This window comes from Moschus berezovskii, chromosome 14 (assembly GCF_049115385.1).
Source record: "Moschus berezovskii isolate FMDL1 chromosome 14, NW_MosBer_1.0, whole genome shotgun sequence".
NCBI classification, from domain to species: Eukaryota; Metazoa; Chordata; class Mammalia; order Artiodactyla; family Moschidae; genus Moschus; species Moschus berezovskii.
In genome coordinates this window covers 88,894,556-88,918,493 of record NC_142473.1, presented here as the reverse complement: position 1 = coordinate 88,918,493, position 23,938 = coordinate 88,894,556, and positions in this window count along the sequence as shown.

Below are 23,938 nucleotides of genomic sequence, written 5' to 3'. Positions count from 1 at the left end.
CTGCCCTGCATCCCGAGAGGGCATTTGGTCCCGCACCACAGAGGGAAGACGCACCTGCCCCCAGGTCGGGGCCGGGCCGCTGTCTGTGTCTGCAGGACCTGAAACCACCTGAGAGGCATTGGGAAGACGTCATCTGAATCCTAGACTAGACGCGTTCTTGTGCCTGTCAACCCGTGATGCAGATGGAACCACTTCACCTCTGCTTGTGGGGCCGAAGCACTCCGGGGTTCTGGATCACTCAGGGCCGGGAGGTTTTGTGACAGAGGGAAGTGCTTTACTCAGACAAGGCCGCGGTGCTTGCGGAGGGGAACGGTGACCTTGATGATGGCTGAACGCCCCACGCTACAGGCCTGTGGCCCGTGCCTGGTGACCACAGCCTCAGCGGTCTGCTCCCCCAGCCCACCTGTGTGATGCTGGGGGGATGTGACCGTCCTCCCGAGCTGCTGCTCTGCGCCACGCCTTGCCCATGCCCCTGCTTCCAGAGACAGCCCAGCCTGGCGAGCACCAGGCCCCGCCCCTGCAGACGGCTGGCCGCCCTCCAGCCCGTCAGCTGCCCATTGGTCCCTTTAGAGGGTCCTCACGTTCAGGCCTTGGGCCTTTCACTCATGGCCCTCGACGACGAAAGACCAGGAAATCAGCTCCGGCTGGTCCTGGAGGGCCCCGGGAACAGCCCCCGCTGGCCCGTCGGGTTTGGGGGAGTGGCCCTCCCCCTCTCGGTCTGCTGGCACCCTGACCGCCTGTCTGTCCGTGGGCACTCCTGGAGTCCCCCCGCCCCCCATGAGTGGACTCTCCCCTGCAGCCTGCACAGATGGGGAGCCCTGTCCCCTGGGCACAGCCCCTGCCCAAGCCCTCCCCATGGGGCTGTTGGTCCTGCTACCTGGCCAGGCTGGCCCTGAGGCCACCACAGGGCCCTGTGGTCCCGGGGCCCAGGGACAGGCGCTGTCGGGGCCTTGGCCATGGCCTCTGGCTTTGGGGCATGGCCGGATGGGGCAGGGTGGGGACCCTGCTGGGGCCCCATGCCGCCTGGTGGCCCTGTCGCTCCGAAGTGGTCGGTCAGAGATGCGCCCATGTGTCTGCAAGGTCACGAGTGCCATCAGAGGTGCCCCTTCTAGGGACGAAGGAGGCCGTGGGCACCCACCTGACTGCGCCGTGAAGGCCTGCTCTGACCCTCCTGTCCTGGAGGGACCGTCCCCCACCTGGGCCTGGCTGCCCCTGCACGGCCCTGCCCGGCTGCTCCCTACCAGGGGCTGCTGCCTGGCGCACCCCTCCTGCGAGGCTGGGGGTGGCGGGGGTCCTGACATGTTAGGCGCCATGAGCCTGCGGTCTCCACTACGACGAGGGACCCCGTTTCTCCAAAGCTATAGACATTGTTTTTTTTGCAGTTGTTATTCTTCTCTTCCCCATTTTGGAAGCCAGGCATCTAAGGATTAGAACACTGAAAAATAACTCCAGATAAGGGAGAATTTAGAAACTCACCACAAGGAGACGCTCAGGCTCAGGAAAGACCTGCGGGAACCTCGCACTTTCAGTTCTGGATGATTCTGGGCAAGGACGCAGCCTCCAACCTTCAAAGAAGGACAGGAAGGAAGAGCACGGGGGAGCTGACCTCCAGACTGACTGCAGTGTGGGGGCCGAGTGTCCTCTTTTCAGCAACAGCAGATCATCAGGGAAGTGCAGAAACACGAAGTCGATCCCATTCAAGGGAACACAACAAACAGACAGAAACCAGCCCCGAGAGAGCCCTCACCGTGGGAACCACCTGTCTGTTCTGTGTCCATGAGCCTGGTCACTGCGCTGTGTCTTCCGGTTCTAGGTGCAAGTGAGTTGAGATGGTATTTACCTTTCTCTGTTTGACCTGCATCACTTATCCCTCAACTTATCCACGTTGTCACAAATGGTCAGATCACATTCATTTCTTATGAGTGAATAATATTCTGTTGTATATGTATTTACCACACTTCTGAGCCCATTCAACCACTGATGGAAACTTAGGTTATTTCCATAACACGATTATTGTAAATAATGCTTCGGTGAACATGAAAGTGCATGTCTTTTCAACTTACCGTTTTTGTTTTCTTCAGATATATGTACCCTGGAGTGGAATAGCTGGATCACATGGTAGTTCTACTTTTAATTTTTAAAGGAACCTCCATCCTGTTTTCCATAGTGACTGCACCAAGTTACATTTCCATCAGCAGTATCAGAGGGCTCCCTTTTCTCCAGGTCCTGCCCAACGTTGATTGCTTATATTCTTTTGGGTTCTACTCTGACAGGTACGGGGTGACCTCTCCTTGTGGTTTTGATGTGCAGTTCCCTGGTTACTAGTGAGCTGACCATCTTTCCATGCGCCTGTTGGCTGTCTGTAAGTTTTCCTCAGAAAAATGTCCGTTTAGGTCTTCTGCCATTATTTAAAATTTTTCACTGTTTTGATGTTGACCTATATGAGTTCTTTAAATATTTTGGATATTAATCCCTTATTGTATATATCACTTGCAAGTATCTTCTACATTTCGATAGGCTCCCTTTTCAGTTTTTTGATGGTCTCCTTTGCTGTGCAGAAGCTTTTAGTTTGGCGCCCGATGTCCTAGGTGGCTAGAGCGGGGACGAAGGTGAGAGAGTGACTGAGGGTGAGGGTGGGCCCGGGCACGCGAGCCGCTGGCAGGCACAGCCAAGACCAGGGAGCGACCCTGACTTGCTTCCCGGTGGCTCTCGGGGGTGACAGGTTCCGGGACAAAACTGCACAGAGGCACCTGCCTCCTCTCAGAGGCTACTGTTTGAGGGTCATGGGTGGGTGACAAGGCCTCCAAGGGGGGAACAGAATGTGGGGCGGAGCGGTGTGTTCTGTGAAGGAAGAAAAGACCAGGTGTCAGTGGACAACAGCCAGGCACAGGGCGTCTTCACGTCAAGCGGGGGAGCCTTAGAGGGTCAGCAGTGCCTCTGTGTGAATGCATGTGCGTGTGTGTGTGCACGTCTGCACGTGTGTCCATGCCCGCAATTCACGCACACACGTGTATATGTGCATGCCTGTGTGTCTGCACGTGTGCCTGTGTGCAAACGTGTACACGTGTGTGGGTTAGAGGGAGGCAGACGTCTCACTCAAGAGGGGCACAACAGCCCCTCCCTTTCCCGTCCCCAACCCCTGACTTTCCTACACAGTCTCACTTGTGTTTTATGTTAATTGCACTTAATATGCAAGTTTCACGATAACTTCAGGAAATAAGCTCAATTAAATGCAGATGTATTCAGCTTACTGTTGCATTCTACAAATATAATTTTTCCATTGATGTTTAATTGCCTTAAAATTCTTTCAAGGTGAAAAGGGAGCTATCTCTTGAACGTTAGTTATTAAATTATGTAATACCAATTAACTGGCTGAATTGATTTGAGCTTTGTGACGCTTTTTATTGATTGTTTGAAAGCAAACTTCTAATTATCAAAGGATTGGATATTCTCAACTCAAAAGTCCTCTGAGAGTAACAGAAAGCTGGCCTGTCATTTTGAAGATCCTGGTTCCTTATGACCAGTGACTTGCACCCCAGTGTGGGATCAACCAAAGGAAGCCTTTTCCTGGGTGGAGGGTTCTGGGAAGCCCTGAATCTGCTGCTGGTTTTCCGTGGTGTTACCTGGCTGCTCTCCAGGTCAACAGTGGCACCCAGAAGTAGCTATGCAACCTCCATAGGCAAAGAGTTGCTATTTCTTCCATTTGTCCTGCTTGGAAATAAAGCATCTTGACCCCAGGGTTTACACCCCTGGTTTTACCACCTGCGAGATTTTGACATCTGGACCACTACCTGATGCCAGGGGTCTATGGTGGTCCCTGAAACTAGTGCTGTGTCCTTGCTGTTGATAGTGGTCCCTGTAACCAGTGCTGTGTCCTTGCTGTTGGCCGTCCAGTGCACTTAAGAGCAGGGATTCTACAAAAAGCACGAAATAAGCTTAATTATGAAGTGAAAGTCACTCAGTCGTGTCTGACTCTCTGTGACCCCATGGACTATACAACCCACGGAAATCTCCAGGCCAGAATACTGGGGTGGGTAGCCTTACACTTCTCCAGGGTATCTTCCCAACCCAGGAATCGAATTGGGGTCTCCTGCATTTTAGGTGGATTCTTTACCAACTGAGCTATCAGGGAAGCCCCAATTATGTATTAGTCATAATCTTAATTAACAGCCAGCAAGTCTTAAGCAAAAGTTAGCAAATAACATATTTTGAAATTGTGAAAAATTTATTTTTAATTTATGCTAAATTAAAATTTATATTTAAATTATGGAAGTTTATACTTTTATAGCAGCGTCATTAAAATCATAGGGAAAATTCAATGAAATGTGTGTAAAGTCATGCTCTAAAAACTACAAAACACTGTTGAGTAATTAAACACCAAATTGAGCTATGAAGTTAAAACAATGTCAGTCAACTTCTAGTAGTGATTGTGTTTTTCACATTAAACCAGATTAATGAGATAATTACTCTGTAAAGCCTTCAGCTTCCAGAACATGGTTTAAAATCACAGCCTAATTAATTCAGCCTTTGGCTCCTCCCCCAGCCCTCTTGTATTGACTTTTCTCACACTTCCCAAATATACAGATTGCATTTCTGGTTCTATTAAAACTGCCCTGCTGCAGAATACTTAATGGGATTAAAAAATGGGTCTCATTTATTATTGCATAATTAACACATCCAAAAGTTTCCTTTGCCACAAAACCCTGAGTGCTTTATTACTGTATTTTGCAAAACAGAGAAGGGAAAATGATTGCTGGGGAGTCTCCAAGAAAAATGTGTGAGACTCCTACTGCTCATTTATGTGAGCTGATGTGGGATTTTGGCCCTTAGTACAGGCGGTCCCTGACTGACAATTTTTCTACTTTACAATGGTGCAAAACTGATACAACTTTAGTAGAGTCTTTACTTGGAATTTTGACCTTTTCCTGGGTTGGTGATATGAGGTCCATCCTCCCCTGTAGAGCTGGGCAGTCGCTGCAGCTCCCAGTTGGCCCCGAGATCATGAGGGTGAACAGCCAACACACTTGAACCATCCTGAACCGACAAACAGCCGGAATCTAAGGGATTATTCCTTTCATCATCACCGTAATCACCATCGTCACCATCACCGCATCATCACCACCAGTCATCCTCAGGGGATGAGTGGCCCTCCGTGCCTTTCTGCCCCCCTGCCTCCATGCTCTCTTCACAATCATCAACTCAAATTTCAAAGCTGCCTCTTGTCCTAATAACTTAGCTTCTTTTCCGTGCATATTTCTATCCATCAGCTAGGCTACTACAATCTCAACTCACATAAACAGCAGACTAAATTGCATTTGTTTTTAAAATCTTGAGAAAAACCCTCAAATGCTGCACCTTTGTTGTCCTGTCAGAGTCTTTTGTCATTTTTCATTTTCATTAAGTTTATCTACTTATCAAAAAACATTATTAAAACTGAATAGACATGTGACAGTTTGGAAGATGTTACATAGATTAGAGATAGATGCAGATGTAGGTACTCGGATATAAAAAGGGAGAGCCGTTGGAAACAATCCAACAGATAACACGTGGGAAACCCGCTGAAACATGCAAACAGGCATTTCACGGAAAAAGACAACTGAATACCAATGAGCACATGAAATCATGCTCAACACCATTATTTATCAGGGTGATGTAATTTAAAACCACAGTGAGATACCATCTTCAACCCACTGGAGTCACCAAAATGAAAGACTTCTGATGAGCTTCAGACCAAACGGTCAAAGGCACGAATTAACTCAGGCGTAGCTGAGGGCGTATAAAATGAAACGCTCACTTTGGCAAACTCTTTGATCGTTTTCTAAAAATAATGTCAAACACACATCTGACCAAACAATTTCACTGCTGGTTATTTAGCAAAGGCAGTTTGGAATATGTGTTCACAAAATCAATTGTACAAGAATATTTAACTCGTTTTTCACAACAGCTAGAAACTGAAAACAACCCAAATATTCATCAACTGAAGAATGAATACAAATTATGGAATATTCCAGAATGCAATGCTGCTTAGAAATCAAATGTAACCCGTCCATAAATGGAACAAACATTATTCTGAGTGGAATAGACCAGACGCAAAGCACACGTTCTCTATGATCTCACTGATGTGAAGTTGAAGGACAATTGAATAAGTGAATGAGTGAAAATCGCTCAGTCCATGGAATTCTCTGGGCCAGAATACTGGAGTGGGTAGCCATTCCCTTCTCCTGGGGACCTTCCCAACCCAGGAATTGAACCCAGGTCTCCCGCATTGCAGACAGATTCTTTACCAGCTGAGCCACAAGGGAAGCCCAAGAATACCGGACTGGGTAGCCTATCCAGTCTCCAGCAGATCTTCCCAACCCAGAATCGAACTGGGGTCTTCTGCATTACAGGCGGATTCTTTACCAACTGAGCTATCAGGGAAGCTCCATTGAATATAAGCTTTGGCTTTGGTATAAAACTCAGCAGATTGGTTTCTTGGTGTAAGCAGGAAGTGTTATCTTAAACAGCCCAAGCAAGCTTTCTGGGGTGATGGAAATATTCCATGTCATGTTTTTGCAGTAGTTTTATGGGCATGTGAAATCTCCCAAATTTATCTAACTAGCAGTTAAGATAAGTTATGAACTTAATAAATAAACAGCATGTGTTCATGGGGAACATTATCTAACAGTGGCCCTAAGTCTTTTCTGAGCAAGATGAACTGGCAAGCTGGATGATCACCAGCTCATTTTACGATTCAGCCTGAGATGTTGTCTGCTGACAGCCGTGGGCATGGTCTAAATCACCCCTTCCCCCGGCCAGTCATCTCACAAAATAATGAGTCTGCCAGCACAGAGAATCCCAGAAGGTCTTGAAGGAATCCACCTCTTGAATTTCATTTCTAACCTTTCCTTCGCCTTGAAGTATTTCAAACCCCAGTAGCCCTCCTCGCGAGACACAGAGTCACAGCAGGAGAAAAACCTGCTGTGCTGGTCACCAGCACGGTGACCGGCTGCCATCGGCCGAGGAGGGACACTCGAGGGTGAGGGCGGAGGGAGAGGGGACCGCGGGGTGCCCGGGGCGGGCAGGGCACAGAGGGCAGCTGGGGAGAGAGGGCGGGGGAAACAGAGGAACCGAGGAGAGCCTCAGATCGGGGTGGATTCGGGCGTTTTGCACTGGGCTTCTGTCCCAGGCAGCGTCACGACTTTGTAATAAAAGAGACGCCCGGGTATCCCCAGTAGAAGCACGTTGGACACAGAAGCCCCAGACATCTTTATGTTTTGTTTTTGACCGAGAAGCATATGGCATCTAACTCCCAGACCAGGGATCGAACCCGTACCCCTGCATTGGAAGGGAAGTCTTAACCTCTCGACCACCAGGGAAGTCCCTCAGTTGTTTTCATTTTGTTTTGGGATAGAGCTTTGTTTCACAATAAGCAGCTCCTTCCAGGATGAACACCTTTCTCTGAGACCTGTAATTCACTCTTTGTATTTAATGATCCCGGAATCTGTGACAAATTCTTCCTCTCAGAACTTTGTGGTGACATCAAGGATCTTCTGTCTCCTGCTGCTTCTGTAGATTTTCATTTCTTGTAGATATATTTACAAGGAACGGGGAAACTCCTTTTGCCCATGTTAGTTTTAATTTGATTTGTGAGTAATATGTTTCATAGAGGACTCATTTATCTGAAACATTCTCATTACTGACTCTTTTCAAACCCTTAACGGTATGGAACAGCAGTGGCAGGGCTGCTGTGTGAGCCTCCCGACCCTGTTTTGGGCCCAGGAGACAGAAGGTGAACAGGGGCAGCTGCATGTCCGTGGGCTGACCGGGGCCCTTCAGCCACGTCCTCACCCTGCCCTGGGCCAGCATTCCGGGATGGCCCAGGAACCCGGTTCTGGGTCTGAAACAGCCCTCTTGGCCTTCAACAGTTTTCATGGGTCAGGTTCTGTGAGCCCCGCTCTGGAAAACCTCAGAAGAGAAAGCAAAGGACAAGCCATGGAAGAGGGTGGAGGAAGGCTGGGGAGAGCTCCGGTTCCAGGGGCGTCCCTCCCCAGTCCCACTGACTGCAGTCTCGGGCTCTGCAGTGTCTGTCCTAAGGAAATACCCTCTCTGTCACAGCCAGCGACACGGCTGGGGGCGTGGACAGGGCACAGGGCTCAGCCACTGACCCTGGTCCCCTGCCTGCTGGAGCGGAACCCAGATTCTTGGGTTTGGGTGACAATATTTAGGATTGGTTCCTGGGGCTGAGAAAACTCACACCGGAAAGAGGACTGGCCAGTGTCAGGGCCGAGTTGGCAGTGAACCCTACAGGGCCATCTTTCCAAAGAACCTAAGCGACTCTCTAGTGAATGGGAGGTGTAGGCTGCTCTGAAAAAAGGATGCACGTGAAAAACAGCTTTCTACAACGCAAACCTCTCCCAGGATCGTTGTCATAATTTGAAAGCTGGAGAAACCTGGTGACATGTGCGACTTTTATTCTAAGATAACTTTCATTCTGTCCACTTGACGATGGCTTTTATGAGGTTCAAATGAGGTCACACACATTTTGAGAGTAATGTTCACCTGGAAACACTTTGCAAATGCTGGCAATGGTCTGCGTGACATTATTAATATTAATCCAATCAAAAACTTTTTCTTGGAGCCTCCTGAACTATTTTCTAGTGCATCACAAAATTACATGGGTTAAATTAGATTTAATTGTTTCCATTTTATTCCAAGGCACAGAGGGAAAATACTTGGAAATTTATGACAAAACTGGGGCTGGAATGCAGGTCAGCTGTCTCCTGAGATGGTGTGGTTCCTATTATGCTGCATTACTTCTATTCAGAGAAATTTGACCAGGAAACCACAGCACTCTGGCTCCCTGTGCGGACAAGGGACGCGGTCCCTTGGGGCGGAAGGGCTGCCCGTGGGAGCCGGGCAGGCAGCCTTGTGGTACGGGTCTGGGGGAGAGCACACGGCATCCTTGGGCTGGTGTTCTCACTCGGTCTGTCCAGCACACACGGGCTTTCAGCTAACCCCAAAGCCACCTCCAGCACGAGAGTGTTTAACCCCGAAAGCACCAGGCCCTCTGACAGATGGTGACCACGACACGAAGCGTGCTGGGAGCGTGGCTCCGTGACAAGGTGGCCGGGCCTGATCTGAAGAATCTCCACTCGGCACACACCTGCTTATCCATCCGATGCTCCCAGTGACAGGTTCCCGAGGGAACTCATTCCTTCGTCTCCTTTTCAAGAGTCACTTCTCGGGACCAGGCCCTGTGATTGCTTGTCAACCCACAACGCGGAGACTGTAAATGATGCTGACGGCCTCGCCCCTTTCAGAGGTCGTTTATTTTTCTTGCTTGCAAGTGCCCAGATGGCCCTGGCTCTTTGCCACAAAGAGCATCGAGAGTGAAGTTAAGAGCAGGGTTTGTTGGCAGAGATTTTCCTGAGCAACATGCTCACAAAGAGCCTGGAGATGGGATCAGGTGGATGGAGTCTCCACACTGGTCGAGGCGGGCTGGACGCTGGGGCTAGTGAGACAGACACGGAGCAGAGAGGCTGGGACTCGCGTGGCAGGAGGCGGACGGATACGCTGGCCGGAGGAGGAGAGGAGGCAGGGCTCCCTGCAGCGTCGGCCGCCCTGTTCTCCCGTGTCCGCGTGTGAGCCCATCAGTTTAGGACCTGGTGTTGCCGTGTGATAAGACCCTTCCTGCACCCTCCTCCCGGCAGCCTTTCCTCCTTGTCTGACAGCAAGTCTCTCAGAGATCTGAGAGCGGATTTCCTGTCCTGTTTCCCCACCGCTTCCTCCTCTGACCTGGCTGTTCCCTCCCCTCAACCTCTCCCTAAATCTGATCTCTGTCTCAGGCAGGAAAGCCTCCCAAACTCAAGAAAAGCCCCCTCCTCTGCAGAAGATGGACGGACTGCGTCGGCTGACCAAACTCCAGGCTTGCGACGGCTTCTGCTGCACCCAGTGTGTTTCATCTGCTGTAAAAGCGTTTTCACGGTCCCAGTTGAGGTTACTGTAAATGTTTAACAATATGCATTTCTTGGCTTTGCAGAGGCCTGGACGGTCTCTGTGTAGATCAGTGCCTTGTCTAATGTCTGTAAGCACTGTTTCTGGAAGAGCAACGGCTGGAGGTGTGGATAAGCTCAGAGCAGGATGAGGAGACAGGAGCAGAAGGAAGCAGAGTCTCTGCAGTGAGAGAACAGACGCTCCTGGAGACACGTGGTCCACCTCCACCTGCAACCTTGTGTGGGAGACGAGGAAGCAGATTTCATCCAAACCACTGGACATGTTCCCCTATCTGTCTTGGCCTCAGTTCAGTTCAGTTGCTCAGTCGTATCTGACTGCTTGTGACCCAATGGACAGTAGCACACCAGGCCTCCCTGTCCAGCACCAACTCCTGGAGTCCACTCAAACCCATGTCCACTGAGTCAGTGATGCCATCCAACCATCTCATCCTCTGTCGTCCCCTTCTCCTCCTGCCTTCAATCTCTCCCAGCATCAGGGAATTTTCCAATGAGTCAGCTCTTCGAATCAGGTGGTCAAAGTATTGGAGCTTCAGTTTCAGCATCAGTCTTTCCAATGAACACCCAGGACTGATCTCCTTTAGAATGGACTGGTTGAATCTCCTTGCAGTCCAAGGGACTCTCAACAGTCTTCTCCGACAGCACAGTTCTTAAGCATCAATTCTTCGGTGCTCAGCTTTCTCTATGACCCAACTCTCTCATCCATACATGACTACTGGAAAAGCCACAGCTTTGACTAGATGGACCTTTGTCAGCATAGGAGAGCATTTTTTTTTTTTTTTTTTGATTCAGGTTCATCAGGGGAACCATGTTTCAGGTAGAAGACATGGTACACATGGGGGCCCCCAACAGACATAGACCATGATGTTGTAAGGAAAGGAGTGAAGAAGGACGCTGCCCAGCAACCGTGCTGAACGCTCTGCTTCTCGTAACCCCGGCAGCAATTCTGTGAAGTCAGATGTCACAGAGTGGGGTCCTCTGTACGCTCCCGCGTCGATGGCGTCTGTCCCGCAGGATAAAGGATGGTTATTATCCTAATCTGTGATGAAGGCACACCAGTAATTCGACGGGGAAAAGAGAGTGCTCTCAATACACAGTCCCGGATGATCGGACACATGCAGGCAAAAGAGTGCACCTACCGAACTATTCGCTTGGAAAGGTAAATGGTCAGCTTCTGCTAAACATTTTACGCCACAGCATGTATTCTAATTGAAAAGTGAAGCCTGGACACAGATCTTAGGTCCTGCACAAAGTTAACTCAGAACATGGCATAGAACTCAACATAAAATGCAAAACTGTAAAACTTCCAGAAGAAAATAGAGTGAAAACCTACCTGACCTCAGATCTGGTGACGAAAGATCAGATACAGCACCAAAAACATGATCCATGAGAGAAGAACAGACAAGCTGGATTACTGATGTTAAAGAGCAGACCGGTGCGGCCCTGTGGGGGGAGGGGGCCCCGTGAGGCCCTGTGGGGGCAGAGCACGGTGGGGTGCAGGTGACCCCACAAAGTTAACAGCACGTGGCGGAGCACCTCTTCCCACTCACAGGAAAGGAAACAACGTTCTAGGCTCCAAAAGCTTACTTCTCACCTTCTGAACGTGAAAACCAGAATTTAGTTTCCCTTTCAGACTAAGACGCTCCTGGGGCGTCTGCTGAGCCCTCGTGGGACCGCTGACACCCAGGAGCCTCCGTCCGCACAGCTGTGGGCTCGCAGCCCCCAGAACCGGGTGTCCTCCGCCTTCTCATCCACCGTGTTAACTCTGGACACCCTCTCCACCGTCACCGGCCTGGGTGAAAACAGCTCTCTGCCCCACAGTTTTAAACCAAAACGAGACATCTTCCTCTGCCCATCCTCCACTCTGCGTCTCATCCTCAGAAACACGGTGACTTGAACCCAAGAAGGGGTTTGCTTCTCAGAAGAGAGGCGGCCCTTTGTCCGTGAATGTGAACAACGGAGGCTGACTGCAAATTCAAGTTCAGGCCAAGCCTGCTCTGAATGGGGCCTGCGCTTCTTGTAGATGCAGGCAAACGAGACCAGAGTATCCCTGCGCCCAGCAGCGGGTTCCCCTCCGGGAGCGGCTCTGGAGGGAACCAGGTCCCCGACATCGGAGGGCGCGTCCTGGCAGGGCGGGCAGGGCGTGTGTCAATGAGCCGAGCACTGCACGCCGCTGTGCGGGTGGCCCCGAGGCTGCTGAAACAGCACAGACCTCTGCTCGTTCACACCCAGCGTCACTTGAAACAGGTCTGAACCTGGGACACCCAAGTGTGCATCTCCTGTGTCATTTCAGATACAAGTCACACAGGCAGAGTCTCGGGATGATAAGACATCTCACAGACCCTTGGGGTAACTCCTGTCCCTTCAATTCACGGATGTCACCTCCAATATCTCCTTCAATTCATCTTCCATGCTCTCCTGGAATTGTTTCAGTGAACTATGTGACCATCAGTCGACTGAGCCTCTCTGGAAAGAAGCGTGGACTCCACACAGTGTCCCTGCCCTGTTTCTGCCCAGTGACCAGCCTCTGCCCCCAGCACCTCCTCCAGCGGCCCTGCTGCAGGTCAGGGCTGCCCCATGGATGCAGGGCGTGGGGAACAGACGTCCCCTGGGCCCCGGTCTCCCCCTTCACCCAAGAGGTGACTTACAATTCCTCCCCCAGCACCAAGACAAGCAGGACCAGCCAGAGCCCCCAGCTCCCCAAGCCTCACCTGTCCGTCATGACCCTGGGAAAGTCACGCACGAGCTCCATCCTAAGCCTCAGCACCTAGGGCAATGAGGCGGCAGGAGGGGACCCGTGGGGGAGCGACAGGGCAGGGTCCTCTCAGGCACAGCCCCGCATCAGCCCGCACTTTCCTCCCTGGCTGAGCCTGCCGCTGGGCAGCGTGTGGGCCTTTCTCACCCCGAGGAGCTGGGGCGTCTGGGAGCTGCCCCGTCACCCGCGCCTCCGGCTCCCCCGTCCCATGGCTCTCACACCCTTAGGCAGTGGGTGGCCGGCCAGCCTGCCCCAGCTCAGAGGAGAGTCCTCCTCACCTCCCGTGGGTGTTCTTGAAGGAGTAGACTCACACCCTACCCCAGATCTGGTGTTGTCATTCAGTCGCTCAGCCGTGTCCGACTCTTTGCAACCCCATGAACCGCAGCACGCCAGGCCTCCCTGTCCATCACCAACTCCCGGAGCTCACTCAAACTCATGTCCATCAAGTCGGTGACGCCATCCAGCCATCTAATTCTCTGTTGTCCCCTTCTCCTCCTGCCCTCAATCTTTCCCAGCATCAGGGTCTTTTCCAATGAGTCAGCTCTTCGCATCAGGTGGCCAAGGTATTGGAGCTTCAGATTCAACATCAGTCCCTCCAATGAATATTCAGGGTTGATTTCCTTGAGACCTGTTCAGCCCTTCTTTAAGGGATAGTTTTATTATGTAACTCAAATATTACCTTGCTGAAATTAAAACTTTGCTACTTCCCCCTTAAGCCTCATCCTCCAACAGATCTGTAAACAGAGGCTGCCCCTGGTTACTGCCAGCGTCTGGGACATGCCTGGGGGCAGACTGCACCTGTGGTGGGGAGCAACACAGTTCTGGGGCCCTGGGCACGCTGGTGCCAAACACCAAGGCCTCCAAGTCTGGGAGCCTCAGCGCAGCCAGAAGCCACCCGGCCGTGCCGCTGGGAAGCGCAGGGACCCGGCGTCCCTTCTCCCTGTCCTGCGTGAACCCCGGTGCTCAGGTCCCCTGGCCCTTGGGATGCTGTTCATGGCAGAGAAGTCCAGGGGGGACTGGAGTTGCTGCTGCCCAGGTAGCATCCAACGGGTGTGAAGCCAGGAGCCCCAGGCCCTGGGCTCGCTGGGCCGCCACGGGGCCTCCACCGCACCTGCCTCTCACCATCACCATCCCCGAGCCCCAGACTCCTCTCAAGTGCTCCCGCTGGTCACACCAGCCAGATCCTGCAACTCGTTTGGCCCCTCATGGGGAGAGCGTGCGCCCTGGCTTGGGAGATCAGCGGTTGGGAGGAGAGTTGCAGTCCCAGGCACGTGTCTGCCGTCTGCCCGCTGTGCGCTTCCTGCAAGGCCTCCGACGCCGCGTAAACGTCAGCCAAGACCATGCTTGCTGTGCGTGGGAACCCTCTTCTTTCTTTCTTTCTTAAATAAGGTTGATTTACAGTGTTGTGCTAGTTTCGGGTTGACAGCAGGTGATTCAGACGCGCACACATTTAAGGGCCGCACGCTCCGTTTCATACTCTTCCCTTATGGGTTGCTGAGTGCAGGTGCCTGCACAGCAGACAGGGAGGCTGCCCTGGTGCGTACAGTGGACGCCCGCGCTTACCTACTTGGTGTAGTTGGTGTGTGCACGTCAGCTCCAGACTCCTAGTTCTTCCCCCGCCTTTCCCGTTTGGTAACCGCAAGTTCAGCCTTTGTGTCTGTGAGTCTGTTTCTGTTTTGTAAATGAGCCATTTGTGTCATCGTGATTCCACATACAAGCAACATTGTACCGCAGTTCTCTTTCTCTGCCTTGCTTCACTGGGTGCGGTGACCTCTGCCTCCCTCTGTGTGGCGGCAATGGCGTGATTTCATCCTTTTCCGCGGCTGAGGAGTGTTTCACTGTATATGCACCACTTCCTCTGTTCAGCTGTGGACGGCGCTTGGCTGCTTCCATGCCGAGACCACATTTCCCTGTTTAGCACTGCATACACGTGAATCAGGGGCCATCACCACTCATCCTGAAGCCCACCCGTCTTCCTCACTGTCTCTCAGCACCAGCCGCCCCTCGTTACCGCAGCAGGTCCCCTCACGCGCGTGGTGAAGCCTGTCTTCTGCCCGAGGGTGGAGCGGGGCATGTCCTGCTGCAGGGCGCCCAGCATGGGCCCAGCAAGGAGAACGGGCAGCTTCTGCTCGAAAGACCCCGAACTGCCCCCGGCTTTCGGACCAGGGCATTTGAAGCTGGGTTGAGGGGGATGGTTGTGGGACTTCTGATGGGTTGGTGGCGAGGTAACAGGGTGATGTCTTGAGGATCTTCAATGTCGGCCGGCGAGTTCCAGCCGCTCAAGGTCTGCAGTGGGCAGCACATGCGCACTTCTTCCTGCTGCGGGGGTGTGAGTGTCTGTGGCTCACAATATTACCCGTAGCGCTTGAGGACACAGTAAAAGCCCTTGGCTTTATTCAATGGCTTAGCTATTACTGTCTCGTCTTGCTTGCTTGTCTTCCTTTGCTTTGGAATTTTCTCACCTCCCTGTTTCGATTTGCTCTTTGGAATGTGGACGAAGCCTCAGAGGCTTAAAGCCTGTCTACAAACAAGAGTGGGGTGCAGGGTCGGGGGGGTCCCATCCCTGAGATCAGGCCTCAGGGAGGAGTCCCCGCCTCTCCCTGCCCTGGTCTCCCACAGCCCCAGCCTCCCTCCCCACAGCGTCCAGGGGCCAGCACCCTGTCCCTGCGTCCCCCGGGGGCCTGCGCGGGACAGTGGGCTGCCAGGGCCCCTCTGCACACAGTCCTCTGAGGGTCAGAGCTGCTCCAGGCAGGAGGGCGTCTCGGTCTGGATTTGCCCTGCGAGGCCTCGGACCCCCACCTCTCTGCCTGCCCCCTGAGACAAGTCCCTCCCGGGGGCTGCTCGTCCAGCATGTGTGGCAGGGCTGAAAACCCGGTTTCCACAGAACGAGGCGAGTTTGCTTTGCTTCGTGCCTGGCCCTTAATTAGAACAAATAGCCTGAGACACACAATAAAATAAAAAATTGATGATTCAGTGACAGCTAATCGTTTGCAAGAAACAACAGATGCCCTTACGATGAAGACGTATTTCATAGTTTTTTAAAGCGCATTTAACTAACTGAATAATGCATTATACTGATCATGCTGGTGTTTCTAAATGCGTTTTTAAGAATAACGCACAATACAATTCTCCCTTGAGGATGCCAAGGAGCTTTACTTAATTGGGGATGAACTTAAAGCAGGAGTTGGTGCTGGCTTTTTACACTTGCCCACCAGCAGGCTCCAGACAGTTAGAGGGAGGAGGACGCCCTGAGGTGGGAGGGTGGGGCCGTCAGGGAGGGTGCTCGGCCCCAGACACAGCCCTGGGCGGAGCAGGGACACACTGCAGGTTCCCTGACCCTGGAGGGCAGAGCAGGAGGCTGCTGGCACAGGCCGCCGAGTCGGAGGTGTCCTGACCCCAATCAGGGCCCACACAGCTGGAGACTGGGGAGCCCTGCAAGGCTGGGCCCAGGGCCGGGCATCTGCAAGCAGGCCTGTCCAGCAGCGGGGCGGGGCTGGAGGGCAGGAGAGGGCCTTTCGGCTGGCCTGCTTCAGACCCAGGGCAGGAGTGGACTTCCCAGCTGTCCGGAGCCACCGGAAACCAGCAAACGCGGGCTAACTACCTTGCAGTCCAGGAGGGAGGGCGAGGGTCCAGGTCTACCACGGTCGTCCGCTAGGGACACAGGGGCCTGAATCTTTCAAACAGGCATCGGGCAGGGTCCCCTCCCTGGAGCAGCAGCCAGGCTCCGTGGCTGCCTGTCCTGGGGGTTTTGCAGTGTCTGCTGATGTGACTCTGCCCCCAGGTACAAGCATCCCAGAGCGTCACTTGACCAGAAGCACCATGAATCGTGCTGATTCTGCGATGACCTCATTGTAACTAATTAAAGACAGGAGTTCCGTTCTGATCATTTTATAGATGAAAATCTGACCCTATGACTCTCCAAAGTCTCCCCATGTCTTCAAATATAAACCGAATCTTTCCCATTGCTCCAGTCTGACCCCCCTGGCCTGGGCCATCCACCGGTCACTGCTCCATCCAAGGCCGCCTCTGCTGGGACAGAGGCTGACCAAGGGCCAGCCCCCACCACCATGGGCCCATCTCCTGAACCTGGGGTATCAACCCCTAGGGGACTGTCTCCTGAACCTGGGGTATCACTTCTCCACTGTGGGCCTGTCTCCTGAACCTGGGTATCAGCCCCCCGCCCCCGCCATGGGCCTGTCTCCTGAACCTGGGTATCAGCCCCCCGCCCCCGCCATGGGCCTGTCTCCTGAACCTGGGGTACCATCTGAGTCTGCATCCATCCTTAGCAACTTCAGACAGCTGGTGGGATGCTCTGGCATCAAAGCCTGCATATTCTTGAACAGAGAGAGGGATTAAGCTGGCTCAGATTTTGTGTTTCTGGGCCAATATATCAAACTGGCACAGCCAAGAACTCATGGATTTCTGTGAGACTGCTTCTTGACGGTGAAGGATGAATATTTAGCCTAACATCCTGAGGCTCTGACTCACAGAAAGGCAGGGGGTGGAGGTGGGGGCAGGGGGCTAGGCTGCGACCCGGCTCGGCGCCTCTGTCTGCAAGGCTCTAGGGGCCTGGCCGTACAGTCCCTGGAGATGCTGCTGAAGTAGGAGGAACCAGGCCGGGGAGGAGGAAAGAGCAAGGGCTCCAACTGGGGGGCGACACCTCCAACCCTGGTCCTGAGGCTCAGAGGGGCGAGGCTGGAGGTCACGCGTGTCCAGCACTTGCAGCAACTCCTGTGGGTCGGGGTAGTGACCTGTGGAGTCGGCACCCTCTGACTCCTGGCTCTGGATAAGGGCCCCTCCCCTGAGCACAAGGCATGACATTTGCTGGTGCTGACACTGACCCTGCTGCTGGGAACGATTGAAGGCGGGAGGAGAGGGGACGACAGAGGGTGAGATGGCTGGATGGCATCACCGACTTGATAGACATGAGTTTGAGCAAGCTCCAGGAGTTGGCGATGGACAGGGAGGCCTGGCTGCCACAGTCCACGGGGTCTCAGAGAGTCGGACACGACTGAGCGACTGCACAGTCCCGAGTACTGAGTGCATGTGAGCGGCCTGGAGAAGCTTAAAGGGACCCTGGTTCATAAACCAACGCTCAGCACCACCCAGGACACACGGCCTGATTAACAGGGGCCTTGGGGAGGGGGACCGCCTCCTGGACAGGAAGCACCGCTAGTGGGGGATGAGCTGAGGGCAGGGGGGGCGCCCTGGGCTTAGACGCCGCGAGGGAACCAGCCAGAGTGGTCAGATGGAGGCATACAGAGCCGGCGGAGCTGCGGGTGCGGCCTTCCAGCGGGGCGGGGCACAGGGCGGGGGCGGCTTCAGTGGAGGAACGCAGACCCTTAGAAGACTGAACCGTCCGTCTCTCAGAGGGCTGGGACCAAGGAGTGAGCCGCCTCACGGGCAGGAACCTGGAGGACTGCCCTGCAGGGCCGGGCGGGTCACCCTCACGGAGCCCCCAGTCGCGCCGCAGGCCGAGGCCCCTCTCGCCTCCTGACGCAGGCTCTTCTCTGGCTGCAACCAGCGCGGACTCTGCTCTGGGGGCCCCAGGCCGCTCTCCAGAGAAGCCCTTCCGGAGGAGGAGCCCCGCGGAGCCCTGAGGCTCGGGAACTCCTCGAGTCCACCATGCCCAGCGTGTCCCGGGAGCCGCTCCCCCCTCCGCCCCCACGCTGCGGTCAGCTCCGAAGCCGCCCCGCACACCCCGCAGCCTCAGCCCCGCCCAGAGGAGACGCCGCGGCTCCTAGTTTCCCCCAACAGCGGGGTCCGCACGGGCCCTTCAGGGGTGCAGGGCGTGTTCACCGTCATCACCCCGTCGGGTCTCATACCTGGCTTCTGAGTCCGCGCTGTGGAAGCAGGCCCAGAGCAGGCGCCCCGGGGTTTGTGCAGAGTCACGGAAGGCGGGATGCTGGCCCTTCTGACCTGGGGCCCCGACTCTGCTGCTGACTGAGCAGGAGAGGCGCCCGAGTGCTGGACGCGCTTCCAAACCCGACGGTCTTCCATCCCCGTCCTGCAGCCTGGCGTGGGGACAGGGTGGCCCTCAGTGTCAGGCCATGGGTGTACCGTACTCTGGCCAAAAGCCCACTTCAGTCCCATCCGGGGCCCTTCCAGGGACCCCTCGGTGGAGCCCCCAGGCTCCCGGCTAATCCTACCCGGCAAAGACTTGGCCAACAAAAGGTGTAGGTGTCGGTGAGCACTGACTCTGTAACTGCTTCTCTCTCCTGAGAGCAGAATAAAGAATTAACCAGCCTTTAGGCATCACAGTTACGGGGCCTTGGGAGATCACCTGTGGCAGGAACCCAGCTCTGGAGCCCGTGTCCCGTCTGACGCTGCCCGAGCAGCGTGCCAGCCCTGGAGTGAACTCTGCCTCCAGCCCTCGGCCATGGGCAGGTCACCCAGGCCATGGTGGCCGGCCTGCTGCCCAGTCGCTGGGAGCTTCTGCTGTCTGACACAGCGGGATCTCCAAAACAGATGTGAGCACACAGAGTGAAGGGAGGGTACAAATCTTACAGAGAAGGAAGCCTGGTCGAGTCCACCAAAGGCAGGTCAGTCCCATTTGGGGCTCATTCACTAAGATCTTTTATGATTCAAACAATTAGATCTGGCCCCAGCTGACATCAGCAGACGCCTCTTTGTTGAAGCCAATCAAGGCTTCAAAGCAGCCACAGAAGGAAGGGCGCTCGCTGCCCCTGAGGGATCAATTAACACCTCGAGTTTTCATCTCAGAGCTTTCTTGAGGCAGTCTTCAGTTCCGATGGGACTGGTAGTGGAACACTAACAGGGTTGTTTGGTTGGATCGCTAGCCTATACTGAGCAGTAGTCAGAAGACAAGAAAGAATCGGTTTTAATGAATACCTGCAGCTGTGCTTGGAAAAAAAACCAACCCGAAGCATCCTTAATAATCCTCTTCTAGCTCGTGTATTCAGCCATAAACCTTACCCATGATACGACATGTGATTAAAGAATTTTCACAGAGGCATAGATGGATTTTTACGTAAACTTTTACACTAACAGAAAGCATATCTGCATCAAAGTACTCAGCTCTGTGTGTTGCAGGCACTTCCCCCTCTGAAGGAACGCTGCCCTGGCCCTGGGGGCCGTGAGTCCCTGGTGGCCCTTGTCTGGGCGTGGAGCAGGAAACACCCTGTGTCTGGCTTCTCTGCGCAGTATTTGCTTGGCTGAGCATCCGTGTTGCAGGGCAGAGCAGCAGCGTCTCTTCTTCGCTGTGAGCTATTCCGTTGCGTGGAAGCATTACACGTTGTTCCGCTGCTGACAGATGTTCAGGTGTCTTTCATCTGGCATGGAGAGTTCCCCACAGCAGGAGCCCCGGCTCCGCAGAGAGAGGCGAGGCCAGCCCAGGAGAGGAAGAGGGGGTGGCGCGGCAGGCAGCCGGAGCGAGAGGGCCGACAGGCGGGCGTGGCTTCCGGGCCTGGGTCTGGAGGGCATGCGGCCTTGGCCAGTGACTGTGGGCACGCAGCAGGGCGAGGACCCGGGGCTGGCGGCTCCCCGAGCTCTGCTGGACATCTGACGGCAAACTGCAGCCCTGCTCCCAGGAGCCCCGAGCCTGCTGCCGTCCACCAAAAGCAAAGGCCGCCCCAACACGTCCAGCTGCACCAGGCACTCCGCTGCCGGGGCTGCCTCTGCCGTGGGTTGCAGGGAGTCTCTGCGCTGAGCTGGTGGACCCTGCAGATGCAGCACAGCAGGCAGACAGTCACAGCATCGAAAGAGCACAGCCTTGACTCTGAGACCTTTCGGAAGCACTGGGAGGTTAAGCATAGTTTCCAGAGCTGCACACCAAAGTCACCTTTAGGGAGATTTGGGTCATAATAGATAGATGACCATAAAGAAGGCTGAGCACCAAAGAATTGATGTTTTTGAACTGTGGTGTTGGAGAAGACTTGTGAGAGTCCCTTGGACTGCAAGGAGATCCAACCAGTTCATCCTAAAGGAAATCAGTCCTGAATATTCATTGGAAGGACTGATGCTGAAGCTGAAACTCCAATACTTTGGCCCCCTGATGTGAAGAATTGACTCATTGGAAAAGACCGTGATGCTGGGAAAGATCGAAGGCAGGAGGAGAAGGGGACGGCAGAGGATGACATGGTTAGATAACATCACTGACTCGATGGACATGAGTTTGAGCAAACTCCGGGAGGTGGCGAAGGATAGGGAGGCCTGGTGTGCTGTTGTCCATGTGGTCGTAGAGTCAGACATGACTTAGCAACTGAACAGCAGCAGACAGATAGGCAGATATGCCAGTTTTCAGACAGGCTGCTAAGCTGCTGCTAAGTCACTTCAGTCGTGTCCGACTCTGTGTGACCCCATAGACGGAAGCCCACCAGGCTCCCCCTTCCCTGGGATTCTCCAGGCAAGAACACTGGAGTGGGTTGCCATTTCCTTCTCCAATGTGTGAAAGTGAAAAGTGAAAGTGAAGTCGCTCAGTCGTGTCGGACCCTTAGTGACCCCAGGGACTGCAGCCTACCAGGCTCCTCCGTCCATGGGATTTTCCAGGCAAGAGTACTGGAGTGTCTTGCCATTGCCTTCTCCAGAAGAGGTTATCAAATTGTGGAACATATCCTGGGAAATCTGAATTCTTCCCAAAGGGCTTTAACAGTGGACCCGAGGTTGACTGTCGAGGCCGCGGCTGTCTGAGGCTCAGGGGATGGACTCGGGAGTGGCGGGTGGCTCAAGCGGGCCCAGACACGGGTCTGGGGCAGGGTCTCCTCCGACTTCCCGGGGTCCTTCCCTTCCCGTCTGGGCCCCGGGACGACACCCCACCAGGTCCCATCAGGTTCCTGGATCCTGAAGCGCTAAGTGAAGCAGAGTTCTGGCTGGTGGATTAGCGGACTACAGGGGACGATCCTGGGGTGGTTACCGAGGACTCGCATCTTCGTAGCCTTTCCAGAGAAGCTCCTGCCCGGTCTTATGGGGACAGTGCTAGCCTGTCTGCCTGGACTCCCCACCCTGGACCTGAACTTTTCAGAAGCAGGCACTTGGCCCAACGCTTCCCAAGGTTGTAACTGGTCCACGGATGAGGCAGGGCCTGGACCCCTGGACTGGCAAACCAGAGACCACAGCCAGCCCCGGAGCTCAGAGGACTGTAGGAAAGTGGGGACTGGAACGGCGCCTGTGCATTTTTACTTTTCATTCCAGAGCCAACTCTAATTGTTGTTCAGCCGCTCAGTCGTGTCCAACTCTTCGGGACCCCAAGGACTGTAGCCCACCAGGCTCCTCTGTCCTTGGGATTCTCCAGGCAAGGATACTGGAGTGGGTTGCCATTTCCTTCTCCAGAGGATCTTCCCGACCCAGGGATTGAACCTGCCTCTCCTGCACTGCAGGCAGATGGGTTCTTTATGACTGAGGCACCCAGGAAGTCCCAGGTATCTAACTGAATGTCTCTTGTTCGGCAATGCTGGCTGAATGAAAACAGGAGGCAGGACATCTCCAGGAGAAGACATGCTGGTGTAGGAGATAAATTTTGGCTGCCCGTCTCCCGCGCAGGCCCGTCTCACGCACCATGTCATGTCGCACTCAGATCAGGGTGTCCCTGCTCCTGAGTGCAGGGCCCCGGGACACCTGGCTGCAGTGACCCTCATTTTTCCCGCTCAGAGGTGAGAGGAGATCATAAATCCGTATTTCAGCCGTAGTGGAAACAAAGACACGGGGGCAGAGCAAGGGCTCCTGTGGAAACTAGGAAAGCCCATCACAAACCGTCTCTCTGTAAGGACGGCTGGACCTCATGGGGCTGGGACTGACAGAGGAGGCGTGTCTTTCAAGGGACATGACACACCTCTGAGAGGGGAGACGAGACTCTGGGTCTGTGACACGTTGGTCCCCAGGCTGTGCCCCACCAACCTCCAACAAGGGCGTGTGTGCCGGTTCCAGGTGGGTCACGCACACTGGTGGGGCAGGGGACACTTGCTGAGCGTGTTGGGACCACGGGCTGCAGTTGGGAGAATGTGCTCATCTTCGGTTAAAGGAGAGGGCTGTACATTTAGACCATCACTTTCTCGTGATTCACGCTCTGAACACAGTGTGTGAGTCAGGAAAGGGTGTGTGAACCAGGAGACCTCGGTCCATCCACCTCAGATGGCAACCCCTCCGCTCGCTGGACGCTGGGACAGGCTGGATGTGACCCGGGGCTGTCTCCAGCCCTCCCTGTCCTGTGTGTTCAGGGTGGAGGGCTTCTGTGAGACCGTCACCATTTTCTGCTCACACGATGACGGACCCACGGGAACAGCCTGCGGTCTGGCATAGGCGATGTCCCTGGAGTGAGAGGGGCGGGCTCTCTGTCCCCTCACCTCCGACCTGGCAGGAGCCTCCTGGCCTCATGGGAATCCCCGGGGTTGGGGGATGGTGGAGCTGGCCGTGAGATCAAGCACGGTCCACGTGGCCCGGCCCGGTGCCCACAGTGGAGACAGGTCCAGACCCTGGCAAGCGCCCCTCAGACCTGGTGAAGGGCCCGTTTCCCAAACCCTCCTGTCGTCCTCCCACTGGGCAGCTGCAGCCAGTGAGGATCACGGGCTCATCAGACATGGATGCAGAGCTGACCACACGTTTAGAGCAGAGGCCCCAGCCTCGTCATCCAGATGTGTTCATGGCCCATGTTCCTGCAGGGAGAGCTGCTGACCAAGGGACAGGGAGACCTGAGCCCACCCTCCGTAAGCTGGAGGTGCAAAGCTCTAGAGCCTGCAGATTCTGACACAGATGGAGCGTGAGCTCTTTGGCCGCCCTTTCCAGTCTCTGAGTTCAGACAGCGTGTTCCCCTCCCTCCACCCGGGACAAGCTCTGAGCCTGTGCCCCCGTGACACTGACCAGCAGGGCCAGCGAGGCTGAGGCTGCACCCTCACCCTGTGTGGGGCCGGCCAGGCCTGGACCTTGGCCGAGCACCCACTCTGCCCTCCAGCTCTGCACCCGGGAGACGGCCTGGACTGTCTGAGGAAGCCCTGATCTGGAGGTGTTTCCCATCCGCCTGCAAGGACACGAGACGCTGTCAGGCCTCCTGTGAGTCCCATTCGGTCCAAGGCGCAGCCTCCTGACAAGGCGTGTGTGCGCGAGGTCACTCGGAACGACCCCTGGGCTCCCCACCAAAATGCCTGCTGCCCCTGCCCATTCCGACCACTGTCCTGGGACCAGGGGCTCTGGGGCGGGACCCTGGGGCCCACCTCATCAGGAGTGGGGAACTCCAGGCTGG